Below are 12714 nucleotides of genomic sequence, written 5' to 3' on the forward strand. Positions count from 1 at the left end.
AAATTTATACAATATGATGAAATAGTATAAATTAAATTATAGATTTCTTATAAATACACAGAGGATTCTTGTTTATCTCTATAAAGTATGAATTTCAACATATTTTTTATAAAGTTTTGACTTATGACTATTATACTCTATATCTATTTTAATTGTACCTAAACCTAAAATTAAAACATCTTACTGTTATTATTATTATTATTATTATTATTATAAAGTTATCTATAAATATAGCCGCCAATGTACAGAGAAAACTTAATAATGTGTAAATATTTGAAACGTTGAAAGGTTAAATTATTAATTTCCATTAAATAGGTATTAATTTAATTAGGTAAGTTTTAAAATTTAAGCAGGATGTGGTAGTGTGCATTATAAGAAGGTGGTTATAATATATGAGAATGAACATAGTAAGACACCTCATATTATAACCGTTGTGTTTTATACATAATTTGCTAAAATTAAATTATAAACTATACGCTGTCATATTATAATCATTTTTTTTTTAAATTAATTAAAAGCACGTCTTTTAAAATGTATTTAATAAAGTTATTTAGGTATGTGGTACTGACATGCAATTAACCAGTTAATATAATATTATAAAAAGTAATGATTATTGTTGAAAAATAAATATAGGGTATTTTAGGTTTAATTTTAATGTACAGAAATATAAACATTAAAACATAATAGGGTTAAATTTTTGGCGCACTAATAAATTTATCTCATTCCTCTTGTACGTAAACAGCATAAAAATAATAAGTTGGGGTTAGGCTCTAGTTTTTATTTTTTATTTATATGTCATAAATATTTTTTTATTAATATTTATATTTTAAGGGGCTAATTTTATAACCAATACTATAAAAACTATAAAAAATCTTTATCCACGTATCTGATACGAACCGAAAAATAGTTAACCGCATAATCATGTTTACTAAATTCACAAAATATTTATAGTGAAGGAAAATAAATATGAAGCTTTTAATAGTTTTAAATGCGCAGGTAAATATTTTTTATGAGAGAAAAATATATTTTTACAAATTATTACAAAATTAATTTAAACGCATTATGGTTTACGCACTTAAAAATTAATTTTATTAGAATAAGAGAAATTATAACCAATTGTTTTCCGGTTCAAAATATATTGTAAAATGTAAATATTATAACACACTACAAGTATATTATTTACGTTAAATACAACAACAAACATGACCTATGTTGTAACAGTAGTTATTTCTGATGATTTTAAGGTCGATTTAGTATGGAGCATAAAACACGTGTGAAACAAAACAATTATTGAAAATATGGAAGCTGTATTATTATAATTATATAATAATAATAATAATAATACACATTCAACATAATAATATCGCAGATGCGTATTGTACGTACAGTGCACAAGTACCTATGTTTCTGATTTCATGACAAAATCAGCGAAGTTGTTATTCAAAAAATACCTAAATAATGAACCAGGGAGAATGTATGCGGTGTTGGAGAAACGTATTTCCGCGCCGTACTCATTGCGGACATAAGTTATGACGTATTGCGGTTTGTTTATCTCCACCCTGTATAACCAGAGATTTATAACGGTATACGTAGGTAGGATACCATGAAATAGGGATGTGTATGTGTGTGATGAAGACGGGGGAGGGGTGGCTCTACCAACATTATAATGTACATCGTGGATAAAATGTAATGACCCGAATGACCGTATCTTCTTAAGCCTGGTAGACGTAGATGTATATTTATATTGTATATTTTTTTCCGATGTTTCACGCCAACGATTTTTAGTGTCTTTATATCTACTCGTTATTCTACCACGTAGACCTTTTGCACGGGATAGTTTTAGAATTGAAAATGTGCATACGTATATATAGGTACATACCTATATTTGACTCGACTTATTTTATATGGTCTGTTGGTTTTTGTATAAATTATTTAAATGCTTTTTTTTCGTACGTGTATATAACACGAAACGTGTATAAAAAAAAAACATTAACTTGGATACAGAAAAATTGACAGTTTATGAAAATATCTTTTTACCACTATAAATAGGTATATAGAACATACGTAAATCATATATTATACGGGATAGACCCTATAGATCAGTAAACAAATAGGTGGGGAATGCTCTCAATGCCATTTCAAAAACCATTGTTAAACACATCAATAAGTTAGATTATATTATATGGATATACTATTGTACATTCATATAATATAATATAATGCATAAAATAATCTATTACATTAATATTAAAATTAATGGAATAAAGTACAGTCGAAAATCCCAATTCAACCATAAACAAATTATAATATGTTTGATATGACTATGGTCTTAATTTGAGTACAGTATGCAAACGTCCAATCACATAAAGTATATAGACATATAGTATAAAGTAATTATTTGTATCACAAACTAAGTATTAAAGGAAAAAGGATCATGATATTTGCAAAATATAATTATGAATTTAAATAAATATAAACATTTATAGTTTTATAGTATCTTCTTAAAGAATAAATAAATAAATAAAAAAATATGGAACAATTAATATATTTTTGTATAAATAAAATGGAACTTTTGTAAAAAAAAATAAAATGTAATATATTAATATATTTTGTTTATGCATTCAAAACCATTTCTATTTAACGAATTGATTTTGAATTAATTTTCTACTAAAAATAAAAAGCTTCTATTGTTAAATTATGCTTATAAAGTATTCACTAGTCAATCATACATGATTAAATAAATGCTAGAATTTTTAGAGTCAGAATGATACAAAAGTTGTTCAAACAGATATAAAAAAGTTCATCGACAATAAAGAACAAAAAAAATTTAATTTAAACGTATTTTTTTTTAAATTTCAATCAATTTATTTATATTATATATTAAGTGCATATTATTAAATATTATTATTTGCATACATTCTGTACACTAAAAATTAATTTTTCAAGTGAAAAAATATGTTATTTCTTCTTAATGAAATTTATATTTAACGAATTTTTTTCAAAGAACCTACAAGTTTGTTAAATAGAGGTTCCAGTGTAATCTATATATGTATAGATTAAAATATTATGTGTGTTTTAATTTTTTTAATTATTATACTTGTAATAACATATACAAACGCTTCAACCTTCAACATTGAGGGTTGTTTCTGGTGATGGCAAATTAAATCTAGTTGGTATTTTTTATTTAAAAAAAGTATAATATCTCCAGAATTTTTTTAAATAATTTGGGAAAAAATAATAATATTTTAGATTTAAAATTGTGAGTAAATAAAGATTTAAAATTTCCTTTATTTATGTTATCTAAAATAATTGACTTAAAATAAATTGGTATCGAGCATTAGAATAAATTAAAATAAAGTACATTCAGTATCGGCTAAACGTCGTACAATATGTATAATAATTTTATACTATTATATCACTAAATAACAAATGTACTTATATAAAAGATTTCAGTATAAAAATTAATAAAATATGAAATTTGGATTATAATAGCTTTAAATTCCTAAAGATTTTTTCATTATATGAATCATGTTTTTCTCTTTTTCATACATCTCATTCACTTATTGTTCGTCGCTTATTTATGAAAAGATTGTGCAATAAAAAATATTTAAAATTAAAAAAATAATAATAATAATAATAAATATTTTTTTCAGAACAATCAGAATAAATTAACGCATGAAATACTTTATGTGCGTTTTAGTCTATATACGAATAATTTTAACCCAAGGAAAGTTATCAAATTTTAATAAAAAAATGGTATTTATAATTTGTATTTATGTATAATCAAAGTTCAAATAAAATGTCAGAAATATTATTTAAAAGAAGATAACCGAACTTAATATATTATTGTATTATCCACTAATATATAACATAGTCACCTGTTCCTTGCATGATATAAATATAAACATTAAAACAAATACTACGTAAAAATCAAAATGTCTTATTCTAAATATGTCCCGAATATAAACAGAAAACTATTAAATATGTATGTTTGTATATTATTTTTATACAACTTTGCATATTAGTTTTAAGTAGAACAAAGAATAATGTATGGACATAAAAATTGAATGTTTTTGTTTTAGTACCTACTTGTAAGTTTTAAAAACACTTTTTTGGTAAATATATTAGGTACCTAGGTCTTTCAAAAGTTTTATAATACTGTTTATTAATATTTTTAAGTATAAATACATAATATTAAAATACAATTTATTTATATTTCAAATATAGATATCTCATCTCATTATATTTACAGAATTTAAAACTTAATAAATAAATAAGTCACATTGTTTTAGTTTTTCAGTCATATAACAATTATTTAATCATCATCTGAATATTATAAATTAATTACATATGTTTTCTTCTATATTTTCTGGTACTTATATAATAATCATGCAACAGTGATAAATGCAAAAGTGATCGATATGAAATAACTATTCTACATAAACAGTCTCTATAACTTGTTTGTATGTTTTAAAAGTTAACCTTAACCATGAAAAAATGTATTACATTAAATTACACACATTTTTTTTTTTTTAGTGAAGTGAATCATTATGTACAGATAAATTATTTTATTTTTATGTTTTTATGTTATTAAAATTATTATAGTAACTTAATAACTATATTATAATATTAGAAACCATCTGTTACAAAAAATAAAATGCAATTTTCTACTTCAAAATCATACTTTACGTCCAGGTTTTTTATATTTCATTTCGATAATGTTTTAATTAAAAATTGGTCTTGCTGTGGCTTCTGTAATGAAATATGATGTTAAGTGTGTACGTTTATTTCATACATGTGTGTAGCTTATTTTGACATGTGGTTTCTTTAAAGCTCTGTGTATTAAAATCTATATTCACTCAACTATCTATTATTTAGAAAAAGAATGCAATTGATATTGTTTGTACTCAATATTATACGTGTTTTCTAAAAATAAAACTTAATTTATTTGGATATGCAATGGACACTTTTGTATTCAAAATGTATGTAATCATCTATAGTACAGAAACTATTCCCTTCGTCTACAATTATAGGTCTTATAATTTATATAGAACATAATATTTATTTATTTAATAATCTACTGATTAATTTGTTATTCCAATTTATATACAATCAAATAGATATATTTATATATTATATTATCAAACATTATAATATCTATCAAACACTATGTGTTTATCTAAAATAAATTTTGAAATATTTTATTATAACAGTCGACAGTAAATCACAAAATATCTGCAACGGTGAACAGACCCTTAGACTTTTAGTCTATTTAATTAAATTGTAGTAACTATTGAAAATAAAACTCAGGTTCGGACGTAATAAAAGAGAACAAATAGTAAATTCGGTCTAAATGATTACTGAGCACTGACATTTGATTGAAAATAAATACCAGATAAAATAAAATAAAACGTATAGAACTCAGTGGACTTTGCTAAAGAGAGTAAAGACACCTTTTGTTTATCGAGTTCCGTAGATTTGTAGAAGGATTTACCCGAATTCTTGTATTGTGATATTTTATGAATAAAACAAACAAACAAAGACTTTTTTCTCTTCTCATCTATTGCTATTTATTTTTCAATTTTGAAAAAAAAATTAGGAACATCCACTTGCAAACAATCAATTTTTGGACCAGAAATCTCGGGCTAGAAGACACAGAGATAACACAAATAATATTGTAGTAGTAGTATGTCTACAATAAAATAAGATACCGTTTCGTAATCGAAATATATTGAGTTATTCTCCAAGCATGATCATATCTCCATTATTTTCTTCTATAAATTTATTTCAATCCAGATTTTTGAAATTTTAAAGACAATATTTTTAAACATTTAGATTTATTATACCATTTAAGAAGTATCCTATAGCGATCCACAATTATTGTATTCATATGAAAACTATCATATTTAATTTAATATTTTTAAGTAGATGATAAAAATAAAATGATATACCTAAATTTAAATTTGAACAAGTTGATTAAAAATATAATGATTTTAAAATTGTATTATATTAATAAATATTTACATGTTTGCTTTTAAATTATCAACTAAATTAAAAATATAATTTATAAAATTTATCCGAGTATAATAAATACTAAAGCAAATACTATATCTGTTTTATATTATTATTTATAAAATCATGAAAGAGGTTTATAATATAGTATACAGGGTGTAACAGGACTATTTAACAAATATAGTAACATTTGTAATGGAAGTTTTTCAAATAGCCTTGTTATACCATATATAAAGTTTTATAGCTGAAAAACTAATCATTTAATTTTCTATTTAAATGCATTAACATTTTCTAATTTTTTAAATCTGCGTAATAATTTACCATAACTAAGGGTAGTCCTTTTTAAATTATTTTTAAAAGTACTTACGTAAATTATATACCTAACATTTAAAATATCTAAAATATTTTTAATTAATAATTATAAAACTATTTTAAATCTTATAAATAATATGTATACAAAATACTGATTTTATGGATATGATTGATGGCTATTCCGAAACAAATAGGAAGGCAATTTTTGTATATCCTATTCGATTATGCCTAATAACCTCTTAATCAATGTTTTGAACCAAACAAACACTTCCAAGTACGATACTAATTTCAATTGTTTGAAACTATTAAAAACCAAGATGGATGAGTTAAAAATAAAGATAAAAACGACTACATTCATTTTTAAACTTTATGATGCGTTTAAAGGAAATTAAATCGAAACAAAAGACAGTTCAAGCGAAAATACACTGATTCAAAATATTCCCATGGTGCCCGGTGCTCCAGATTATACAAACTTGATACAAATTTTAAAGAGGTTTTACAGCTCATTGAAGCTTTAAGGTATACTTTTGAGTAAAAAGATGAGTTCATTCAACATTAATGAAATCAATACTATACCATTCGAATATAAATGTAGAATAAGGATAGAATTATTTTAAATTTTATTTTGTATAATTATAGTAAATATTTCAAATAATGCATAGCATTTTCATGGTTTATCATTCACTTATAATAAAAAAATTAAAATAATTGATATTCTAATATTAATTAAAAAAAGAGTTGGTAAAATTAAACATCTGAAGAATTTACGTAAAAATTAAAAAAAAAATCGTCGGAGAAGAAAAATTGAAGGTCCTTAATAATATTATTATAATTATCTATTGTACTTGTCAATTAACGATTAATATTACGAGAAAATGAGTGTAAATAGAATAGAGTAATATTTTACTGTTAGAATTATTAGTACTCAGTGTTTTAGAACGCACAAACTACATTTATAGGATTTTTCACTTCCGAGTTAGGTACATCAAAACACTAAATCGATTTTGTTAAATAATAGTTTTGAAAAAATATTCCCGTTTATTCTTATTATTTTTATTTTTTACGTTTTCTGGTTATTTTGAAAAATATTTTTCTGCAAGTATATAACAACGTAATTCGCTGCTATAAACTACTCCTAAAGTTGTTAACTGTTCCAAAAGGTGTCATCAGATTAAAAAATAAAAATATATATCATTGTATGATAAATCCATTCATCGTTCAGAATCTAAAAAAAAAAATAACATAACGAAAATTAAATTAAATTTATTTTTATTGTTGCACCAATAATATTTATCGATACATCCTCCAGGAATCTTATTTATATTTATATTAGGTAATATTATTATTGTTACGCATTTCTTTGATAATTGTGTGTATAAACATGTAATATTATGGTAAATATAATTTTTTTTTTCTAATCACTACTGTTTTTATTTTATTTAACAGTATCACACTAAAATATATTAAAATTGTTTATTTCAGTAGATTTCTTACTTCGAATTATAATTTTATATGTTTCGAATATAATTATAGTGATCTGTGGACGTGTTAAATATTTTTCAATTATATATCAGTATTTTATACGAAAAATGGTTTTGAACGAAGTCAAACAATCTATTAGTCAGGCTGTAATATTACTCTAAACAGTAGATTTTATGTTTTATATTTTTATTATAAACTATATAAAAAAATTTACTTTAAAGCTTGTTTAAAATTAACATTACATGTTATTTAGCAGTTTTATAATTATTTAAGTATGACAATATATTCGTATTTATGTGTACATTACGACAGTACTATTCAATATTTAAATGAAATATTCTTAAAAATTACATTTATCAGTTCTAATACAATGGTTGTGACACACGTGAGTCAAAAGGAATAAGCTTTCACATATCTCGTTAGAATAATGTTCAAGGGGTATATGTGTTGATACAATTTACATCACAAAACACAATCAATTTTTGTTACAAAGTCTTGTTTATGATATTATATACTTATATAGTAGTATATTAACTTGCTTTGCAAATAAAGAATAATGATAGGAAAAGTCTAAAATGTTTTAACTTTAACTAAGTGATGGAATAAAAATTCCATAGTTTTACAATATGATTTTATTTTATTCAGTAAACACTTTCAAAATGCTTTTATGAGCTCAACTTTTTAAAGTATCTTAAAAGGCCCAAGGTTTCTTTCTGTTGGTGCTTTGGATAAGTAGGTGTATCGGAATAAGGAAAAAATGAAAGTGTAAAATATTTTATTTTGGAGCGTTGAAGTTTTATTAAATTATTTTACTTAAGCTCTTTTTGATTTTGAATTGTATAATAGTCAAACAATTTATACTTATAAGCAATAAACGTTATAACGCTATAATATATGAAATATAATCTATGCTTAAAGTATTGTAATTTCCTACTAGTATTATGTAACTTTTTAAAATTTATTTTTAATAAAATTTATTTACGGAATAAATCGCAAAAGTTTCTTTATAATGTGATTTATAAATTTGAGAAGAGTTATAATGAGATTTCAATTAATTTTTTAATTTTATAGCAGCTTTTCAATGCCCAATATATTATTTAAAGCTCACTATTATCTATGGGTAAGTGTGATGTTAAAAGCATTTTCCTAAGTATTATTATAATTTACTCTATAATTAATTTATTGTTGATACCTGGTAATAACAATATTATGTTTGGTGATTATATTATACGCTAGAAATTCACATCCAGAATCCATCGTAACACAATGCATACGTAAACTGACTTTAAAACATCAGGAGATCCTTTATAATTAATATTATCATGATAATATAATATATCATGACTAAACGCTCCGGGTCTAAACAGCAAGTTTAGAAGTGTAGCAAAGGTATAGAGTATAATATATACCAATTCGCTTTGTGATTCAAATAATTTGGTTTTTAACACATATTGTGCGTATAGTTGAACTACTGCCTTCAAAATATTAAATATGTAAGAACCTACGTATTCGGTGAGGGGATAAAAAAAACATAATAACTTTCTATGAAAAAACAAAAGATTTGAATTTTTTTCTCATTGTTGTTATGCATATTGTAGTATATTATATTATGTACCATGGTGATATAGGTAGGTACATTAAAGAAACTTGTACATGCGAGATTATAATCAAATTGTGTCCTTAGAAACTTTTACTACGGTAACATGTACGAATTATAATATAGTTGAATATTTTATTTTCCATATTCAACGCACCGAATTTATCGATTTAGTAAAATATATGTCTATGTTTACAGTTGCTGTTTATAATAATAATTTTTTTTTAACTATACTCCAACTTTTTATTACTTTTTTTTTTACAAAACGGTTGTAAGTGATTCGCAAATAATATTTTCATAAATAAAAAAAAAATAAGACGGGATTTGATCAATGATCGGTGAAATAGATACATTTTATTTAAAATATTCTTGTAATATATTTTGAATGGAGAATAATACGAGTATAATACGTATGATAGAGCAGTATATACTGTAAGTTTCTTTTATTGATGCTAAAGGTGGCTAATGTCGCTGTGCACTATGCAGGCACTATTTTTAGTGTCGTCCCGCATACTAAGTAGATGAAAAACGAAGTCTATATTAGGTTTGGTGGGATGAAAACCGTTCACATTTTGAACTTTTAAAACAGAGTCAAACCTCGCAGTACATTTATGAAATACTAATACATTTACTATACCATTGTAAAGATAGTAATTCATTATTGTATTTAAAATAAGCTTAATGAAGCGGACGAGACAATTTTGACGAAACGTTGAGCGTTGACGATGGACATTTTTATACAAATAAAGTAGTTTCAATGTTTAATTATTTTAATTCTAATGAAATTATTCACATTATAAAATAATAATATAATAATATTATGAAATAATCATAGTAAGTGTATTTTTCAGTGACTTTCATTATTCATTAATTATATATTATTTTAGTGACTATTAGTAGTTAAACAGAATTATAAATTATTTTAATTTATCATTTATTTGTATAATATTGTACAATTATTTTTAATACTTAAATATATTACAAAATATTAATTAACAGCTTTCACGATATTTTCATTTGTTCTAATATTTGTAATATTTGTTTTTATGTTTATTTAATTTAGATACTGAGAGAATACAATTACTAATATGATTTAATGCTATAAGAGCATAATAAACTGAATATTAGAAACAGAATTATATGAACTAAAAAAAATATATACAATGTGGTAAAATTAATATACTAACATTTTACATTATTTAAATTTAAATTTTTGTATATTATTAAAATTACAAAATGGGGCTGTTATAGATATATCACACTTGGTGCATAGGTGGTTAATAATCCAAACCCGTTTAAATTAATCTCTCGTAGAGTGTCCTTTGGTGGTATAAACTTATTTTAAATGATAACTACCCATTTTGTTATTGTTAAACAGATGATTTTTTTAAAAATATTATTGATTCATAAGTATGCAAATAAATCGAAATTCTAACGAGTAGTATTTACCTTGAGTTATTAAACTTTAAATATTAAGTTATAATAATACGTCTAAAAGATATGGAGACTAAAAAAACTTAAACTTAAAAATTATATTAATTAATATCAGTTTAAATACTAATATTTTAAAATACTTAAAAAATGTAAAAAATTTCTAAGTACAATAAATACTATAATAAAAAGACTAAAATTAATATTACATACGCATATCTTTTATTTTATGTAAAACGATCAATATAGCTATTGTTTTTAGTACTTAAAGATTAATGACTCACATATTTCTCATTAAAATTTTGAATTAGATAATATTATAAAACAATTTTCAAAAATTAATTTGCTTAACAATATTTAACATATTTTATTTTATATTATTCATGTGCAATGTGATAAAACAATTCTATTTTTAAGTAGACTTTAATAAAGATTGAAAACTGCCGCTACAAGGTATTTTATTTATTAAATTAATAATGTACTCATAATATCACAATGTAATTCAATTATTCATTGACACATTCTATTACTATTTGAAAATGTGATTGTATAGACGATTCGGCAAAATATAATATACATAAAACATATAGATAGATAATATAGTAATATCACAGATTACAATACTATGACAAGATGATGGACTTTTATAATTGCTTGCCTTACCTGATATAACATATAAAGTTGAATTTAATTTATTAAATTTTCTTCATCTTTCTGATAATATATATTACTATATTAGTATGTAATGGTACAATTTTTTTATGCTAATATTAATATAAATATTCACAAAATCGTTTCATGATTCAATCTAATATTATCTAACATAAAAATATGATGGTAATACTGAATATAATTGTATGTAAAATAATAATAAAAATATATACTTATTGAATATTGATGACAGATATATAATTTATAATATGATTCATATAATTTATTATAAATTATAATGAATCATACCTTTGATGTAGCAGCCAGGTACATGGAGTGTTTTTTTTTTTTTTTTTTTGATAAAGCATGAATATTGATCGTTATACTCTGTTAGACACTAATTATGTTTATTAATAATAATAGTAAATACTAATATTATACAAAGTCACTGTGGACAAAACCCTACAAAACCTATTTGCAGAAATATTATGTACTTCAATAAGTTCTATAAATACAATGAACTCGGTGAACTATGCATGAATAATTTAATAATGATATAATGTGTACGAATACATTATTTAAACGTTCATTGCCGTTGAAAACTGACATTTAATATATTGTTGTGAATTTATGATTAAGTAGTTTATCACATAATGTGTTACATAATAATTATGTACTAAGAATAATGATTTTATATTACCACAATAAACAACAATATTTTAAAAATTAGAAATATGTACACTTTATAATTAATAGTGGGTAGGCCAGAGTAAGTTAAAAGTGGACCAGGTTCATCCAGAATCTAGCTACGTACTTTAAAACTTGTAATAAGGAATAACAGATAAATAATAAAACACGAAAAATGACTTCTATCAAATGCATTTGATAATAATTTAATGACGACGACATCAACAACTGAACACAAAATAATAAACGATTATAAATATAATAATAATAATGAAAATAATAAGTATTAATTTAAGTCATATTTATTTATAAATACTATACAAATTAAAATAATTTTTATTACGTGTAGGTATAGATGAGAAGGATAGTTCATGGATTGTTTTTCGGTTTTACTGGATACATTACCGCATTAAAAAAAAACTAACTGTGTGGTCACAAACATATAATTACAAAACTTCAAAAGACAATAAACAGAAGTTGTACCGTATATTAATCTAAGTATATAATAATTAATAATAGTATAGTATAATGCGTATAATGGT

The 12714-nt window shown here is 22.8% G+C and overlaps 1 long non-coding RNA gene across 1 annotated transcript in view; it reads right to left on the reverse strand.

Moving 5' to 3' along the window:
* Positions 1-12714, reverse strand: part of LOC113556657 — a 216655-nt gene that overhangs the window by 137901 nt on the left and 66040 nt on the right. The gene's annotated exons all lie outside the window — the stretch shown is intronic.

Source organism: Rhopalosiphum maidis, chromosome 1, assembly GCF_003676215.2.
Source record: "Rhopalosiphum maidis isolate BTI-1 chromosome 1, ASM367621v3, whole genome shotgun sequence".
Lineage (NCBI taxonomy): Eukaryota > Metazoa > Arthropoda > Insecta > Hemiptera > Aphididae > Rhopalosiphum > Rhopalosiphum maidis.